This window comes from Atta colombica, unplaced genomic scaffold (genome assembly GCF_001594045.1).
Source record: "Atta colombica isolate Treedump-2 unplaced genomic scaffold, Acol1.0 scaffold1, whole genome shotgun sequence".
Taxonomy (NCBI): Eukaryota; Metazoa; Arthropoda; class Insecta; order Hymenoptera; family Formicidae; genus Atta; species Atta colombica.
Window position 1 is genome coordinate 1,946,941 of NW_017259183.1, and position 7,558 is coordinate 1,954,498.

General features: G+C 27.8%; 2 pseudogenes; both read left to right on the plus strand.

The window, feature by feature from the left end:
- Positions 1-4,267: 4,267 nt before the first annotated feature.
- On the plus strand, positions 4,268-4,824 carry LOC108686139 (annotated as a pseudogene).
- Positions 4,825-5,055: 231 nt separating this feature from the next.
- On the plus strand, positions 5,056-7,337 carry LOC108686211 (annotated as a pseudogene).
- Positions 7,338-7,558: the final 221 nt, after the last annotated feature.

Below are 7,558 nucleotides of genomic sequence, written 5' to 3' on the forward strand. Positions count from 1 at the left end.
AGAGAGGAAATTCTCTGAGAATGTTTGCCCGGGAAGATTGTTTGCGAGCAAAAAAAAACGTATACGTACACTGTGAGAATATTAGCCACCATCGCGGCACTCTAATCATCAATTTGCATATTCATATAAGATTTATGACTGACTGTCAATTTACATATTCATAATTGAGTCGCTTGAGATGAAATTACGAGTGAGAAAAATCGATTTCTAATACTTCATGAATGCACCGTTTTAGCAAGCTAGGTGCTACAAGAAGTTCACCTGCGTCTATCTGCATAATCATATAATTGAAGTCAATTGACAAGTCGCGTTGTAACCACGATAACGACACCGACCGCAATCGCGGTTGCTAAATACGCTTAATTGGCGGGGTAACATAAAACGTATCTAGACGGCACTACACTTAACCCCGAGCGATTGCGAGTCAGAATCGTTCGACTTCCTCCTGCGAGCTCGCTTGCACCCGAGAACAAGAGGAAAGGCGAGAAGAGATTCTCGCGCGCGCAAAAACGATTTTTCTCGCGCTAGGCTAGTTAAATTGTGAACGTGTTACGTAAACGTCGAGTGAGCGATCGTGTAAGTGCGCTATCAAGAAACAGAATTGCATCTCGCTGGAGAGTTACTTGCCGTCTATTTAAGAGTTTGCGTCACGAGCAAACGATATTGTTCCTTCCCCCCCCCCCCACGGAGCATTAAATGCTTTTTGATTAATATTTATATATTAGGTGATTTGCGTGAAGAATTCTAGAATAAGGTGCCCTTTTAACCATGAATTCCTCAGCCGAATTTGATGCTGATTTTTCTGTAACCTCTTTGAAATGAAATATGTATTACGTATTTTGCTGTAATATTATCTTCGTTTAAAACATCATTTAACATTTAATACACACAATGAGTCATTTATGTCCTGCGTATTTCTTTTCTTTGAAATATTAGATTATTATATCAAGTAATTATTGTAATTAATTATAACATTTATATATAATTTTGTAAATACGCAACCTTATAAATACTTCCTAAAGTATATGGAAGAATCACTTATAATATCTTTGTACTTGTAAAAGTGGTGTAAATTAATCCGAGACACGAAAGATCGCTCATTGTGTAAATAATAAACAACTGAAAAATCATCACATTAAGAGTTAAAATTATGTAATGGGTTTGTTTTAAAAAATTCATTTTATCAATGCTTATATTGCGCTTTACTATATAATTTCCGTAACTGGGTTTAATGTGCTTCACATCGTTTCTTATAATAAATTGCTACTTATCGAAATACTGTTTGTTATTAAATATTGATTAATATATTTAACCATTTTTTAATTCGGGATTTAGAAATCTGTTACACTGCAGCATAAAATTTTCATTACGGAAGCATCATCTACAAGTAAATCGAGACACCCACGCAAGGAAAGGGGAATTCCAACGGCTATCATTTACATGTCGATATATCTAAAATTATTATGTAGAGAAGTACCCTCCAGCACATGCGAAGTTTGAGGTTATTAGGATACAAATCCTATGATTGTATTTGCTTTCAAGATGAGGAAATAGAAGTAGCGAAATTAAGATCATCGGAGCAATCGATGATCTTACACCACGGTAGCGATAATCACCTTACAGATAAATCGGCACGTTCGGTGTCACGAAGGCTAGATCGTAATAAGACCGGTCTAACCAGTCGATCTCAATATAGGTGGCACAGATTGAAATTATTGATAAGCAATAGCGAAATAGCATATGAGAAAATCAATTGGTCCGTAACAAAGATTATCAGAGTGGATATATAATTTTAAGAATAAAGATCTTTTATTTTGTGGATCATTGAATTAAAATCTTCAAAAGAAATTCATTATTTTTATTAGTACAAATGTAAAAAAATTGTACTCATAAATCTATGAAAATGTAAATATTATAAAATAGTTGTGGATTGGTCGTATAATTCACGAATAGTAATATGCAATTATTTCAAATTGTTAGTTTCTTTGTAATATTTATTTTTACAAATTAACATATGCATATCTTTTTATATTATTTGCTAATAAAAATTACAAATTTCTTCTGCAATACACGCAGTATTTCATTTGTTTTATTTCTTCAACTAAGCGAATATGATATGCAATCTGTGAAAAGTTCTAATGTGTTAGCTAATCGAACAGGATTATTAATACATACATGATCACTGAGATATGAGGACTGCGCAAGATTATAATTTGGGAGTGACAAAGATTTAAATCAACAGCATATACATATTATAAACCATTTCTGATTTCAAGCAATCATATATCAAAAATTATTTTATACTTGATTTTGTAACTCATATACATTAAATAATTCATATATCAATATTAATCATCTAGAAGTAGATATTAATTTTGCTATATAATTATGTAGAAAATATAAATTTTTTAAGCCAGATTGGATCTAATCCTCGATTTAACCACATAAATTATGGCTGTATTTTAAAATTAGTCAGAGACTAATTTAAAAGAGAAAAACTTCTACTATCTCGGCTATCATTGCCGATTTATCATTGTTAACAGATAGATGTATGTGCTCGATCATTACTTACGCGCATCAATTACATAACGATGCTCTACGACAAATAATTAATACTATTTAAACGAATTATATTAACTGCCCAAAAAAATGTTATATATAAATTGCATAAAATACAACGAAATTAACGTAATTTTTAAAAATTAGAATTTTATTTGAAAAAAACAAATTCAATTGCAATGTTAAGGATTGAACTTTTCAATATAATAGAAATGAATATGAATATCTAAATATTAATGAGAAATGAAAACTGAAAGAATCTAAAAAATTATTGAATATATTTTTTTATTTGAATATATCTTCGTATGTAACTATATATGTCTATAGAATTTTCATACATCATGTTCATCGTTATTCATCGAATCATCGAAAGCATATATATATACATATATATATATATAAAAATAAAAAAAAAATCATTGGACGAACATACGACATCATGAATTCGTTACGTTTCACTATATAACGAATAAATGATTTCGATTTATGATTATTTTTTTTCCGACATAAATGATTTCTGTAAATTTAAAAGTAAAAATTGATGTGAAAAATTCTGATGTTAAAATGTTTTTAAATAAATTCCAGTTTGTCAATTTATTTAAAAACATGTAATCTTTAAAAAATCAAATACAAATGCTAAAAAATAACTATGCATATATCGAATCACTGGAGATACCTCTAGAATATAGAATAGATCAATCAAGTTTCAGGTAATTATCAATGGCAATAGAAACAAGTATACGAGACAATGCAGTATGTACCTATGATCGAAACTTTAAATAACTTGATCATGTCTTATAATGATATACGTCAGTATATTACTTCAGAAAAAAGTTCAGATGATAATTGCTAGTTTCGTTCAGAGATGGTGACACTTTCAAAACACACGAATTTTTCCAAAAAAATCCTAATGCACTTAGAATCCAATTGTATTATGACGACATAGTAATTAACAATCCTCTTGGTTCAAAAGTACACCCGCATAAGCTTGGAGTCATTATACAAAATATTCCACAACATGAATTCTGAATTCATTTTTAGGTGCAATACATTGTGTCATACTGCTGATATTGATAAAATATGGAATGGAAACAGTGTTAGCATCATTTTTATGAGATTTGAAAATTTCAAAAAGTGACAATGGCGTTACTACAATTTATAATGGGACAAAATGGATACTTAGAGCATCTCTTGCTTCTGTATGTGCTGACGGATTAGTTGGCTATTAATTATTTGAATTCCTCAGGCCATCTATTCTGTACTTTTGTCGACTTTGCATGAAATCATAATAATTTCAAAAATAATAGAAACTTACCTGCTGTATCTCGAACAAAAGAATTGTATGATAATCAAGTACAGAAAAAAAAGCGGAATAAAAGAAAATAGTCCTCTACCTGCTTCTCGTTATTTTCATTGTACACAAAATTTTGTGTTCGATCCAATGCATGATATTTTCAATACGGTATTCAATGAACTACAATTCTATCAAATTAAAAAATGTAATCATCATTCTCTAATTCCTTAATTTATAAAGTTTACTTTTTCTTGGAATGATTACCTATGATATCGCTGTACATATTCTAATTTTCTACTATCCGTTGGACTTTCTCCCGTTCCCCAAATTTCGCATTGCATGGGAATTGAAACTAGTTTTGCGTCACTTTCTTATCCATAAGCATATAATTTAAAACCAAATACTTTTAATAGTAGGATTCATTTATTTAAATATGGTTTATCAGAACAAAAAAATAAACCATCACTTAATTTCTCAATGACATCAATATTGAACTTAAAGGATCATACATTTTCTCAGACAGGTAGTCAAATATGGTATTTAACGAGGATTTTTTCATTTATAATATCTAATAAAGAAGAGAAGATGAATATTTGGGATTACTTCTAAACAGAATAACGGAAATAGTATTTACACCTTCGATTATCTATTATATATACACAAACTTCGATTATCTATTATTTTTCACAACTAATTATTCAGCATAAAAATTTATTTTGAAAAGACATCAATCCGATTAATAAACATCATCATTTAAGCCATTACAGCGATTGTATTCATAATTCAGATTCTTTACGTTGAATTGTTTTCGATTCGAAACAAAACATTGTATATTTAAAAAGCATGGAGGTATATGTTACAATTATAAAAATATCCCCAAAATTATGATAAATATCTGCCAAATATCGCAATGCGAAATTTGGGGAACGGGAGAAAGTCCAACGGATAGTAGAAAATTAGAATATGTATAGCGATATCATAGGTAACCATTCCAAGAAAAAGTAAACTTTATGAATTAAGGAATTAGAGAATGATTACATTTTTTAATTTGATAGAATTGTAGTTCATGGCATTGAATACCGTATTGAATTGTTTGTTGTCATTGATAGTGATACTGAATCTGTCGATGGAAACATTATATTTGATTGTATTAAGAAAATACTGCTAATTAATAATGATCAAGTTTATTTATAGTGCGAAGAATGGCACACATTAAATGGCTGAAAGAATCATTAAATGATTACTATATAGATCAATATTCAGAATATAGATTAATCAGTATTAATCGTCTCCTTCACCTGAAACCATTTTCTGTATGATTAAATTATAAAACAAAATTTTCGTACATAGTCCTATGACATACGCTTTTGTAATTTATTATATGTATAAATGTATACTATCGGATTTCAGTTTTGACATAAACGATGTTACAGCTTTTAGTATAAAGAGAATATTATGTATATTATGTATATTAATTAATTACTTTTGTAATCAATTTAAATATAAATATATTTAAATTGATATAAATATATTTAAATTGATATGTTCATTTATATTAATACAAAATAAAGATAGCCTTCATTTTTATCCATTTATTATTATTGTTAAATTCCCTACACAAAATATTGGAACATCTTGAGATCTTATTATGTAGAATTGTCACCGCCTATTTGCAGGTTATTAGAAAAGATATTTATACTAGCGAAATATTACGAGCAAGTTTGGCATTTTTATGCAGATTTTTATATTTTTCTATCCATTTTATCCTCATTTCTGTAATATAACATTAAAAGCAGATGGCATAATTATTGGTGTGCTGCAACTTGTATATTTTTATATCTTGCATCTCTTTTTAAATATTGTGTATATATTGCAGATAAATTTATTGATGGCGAAGCATTTCTTTCGCTGACAGAAACTGATTTAAAAGAACTCTAAAACTGGATTGAGGAAGAGACTATTGAATTTAAAGCAGCAAAAATATCGATATTTTAAAATTAATCATTAGAAATAAATGTATGTACAACCATTAGCATGAAGAAATTCTATAAATATTGTTGTAACTATAGGACTGTATTATTATTAATAATGGATCCACTGATGGAGTCGAAAAAATAATATATCTACAGTGCGCCAATTGCCTGTAGTGAAGTCACAAGTTGATGAGCAACCCAGAAATTCTGTGGTAAATGAATAAATAATGTACAAAATATACCTATTTTGCTACATCCACAAAAATATTTAACATAAATATTTAACATATATATATTAATTATATTATAATATTTAAAAAAATATATTATTAAACGCGTAATTTATTTCATGAAAATAAGTAAATAATATAAGAATGTTTAAAATATTTGCTTCAAATATACTTAGACTAACAACATAGAAAATAAATTGAACGTTCGAGCTTGAATTGAAACATATGATATTGAAGAACATACAAGAAGAATTATTAAGTATTCTTGATTCTAGTATCGTTCCAAATACCGACCGTCAAAAATTTATTAGAATATGTGCTGAAATGGTCAAACTGAACAATGATATGTAAGGTATCATAATTTTTTCCAACTTATAAGAAATAAGCTTTTTATTTTATTCTATATGTTTGATATCAAATTTTTTTTGAAAGGTATCCATCCAGCCAATTGAAAAGAATTGGCTAGAAAAATAGTCAATTCTTTTCCGAAATTACTCAGCCTCATATTCGCCTGAAGGTTATGAATGTATTTTTATAATTCATATATTAATACTATTGTTTTATCAAAATTTATGTATATATTTTATTTAGGAGCACTTTTTATAATAAAAAGACAAACAGCGGTTTTATACAATATCGCTATGTACCGAAAATTTTGAAAAAAAAGCAGTTAAAATTAAATTCCACAAAAAACCGAAGGACATTATGCCAGTTATTAAAAAAATTAATGTTAAAAGACAGAGAACACAATTTGTGGAAGACGAATATCTCAATGAGAAAGTATTTCAAGAAAAAGTATATGACATTTTTAAAGAAAAGCAATTAGCATTTTTTATATTTATTTATATTTATTTTTATTGCTAATTTATAAGAATATTTAATTATTACTGGCAACTCATTACTTTCAGTATTCAGAGTTTTCATTCAAAATGCCCAATGATATCAATAAGTCGATCATTATACAGGTATTGGATGAAACAAGATCTAACAGGCAAAAGAACATAAAAAATTCTGAACATATAACAATATCAGATATATAAAAATTATATTCAAGACAAAAAAATTATAAAGGAGAAATGTGTGGTAAGTTAATTGGAATATGAAAAATAGTTTGTAGATATATAAACTCTTTCTTCATAATTTATGATATAGAATTTTATTCATTACTTCAGTTTCATAGAAAATTTATCAATGTTTCCAAAGAATTATACGTTTTTAAGAAAATTCCCATCTTACTATGTGCTGAAAAGTTTGAAATTCTGCTATGTGAATAAGGAATAATTATAATAAATTGAATAATAATTGAATAAAGACTCGATTTTTTCATAAATTGTACATTTTTTTATATGTATTGATATTTTTATAAATAACTTATAAAAGCTATTACTTTTACCGGAGCTATTGTCCTCTCCGAATTACAAAAAAGTTTGTAAGCAATTCAGTTCTTAAAAATAAATTTTATGGAGATAGATAGATAGATAGATAGATAGATAATAGATAGA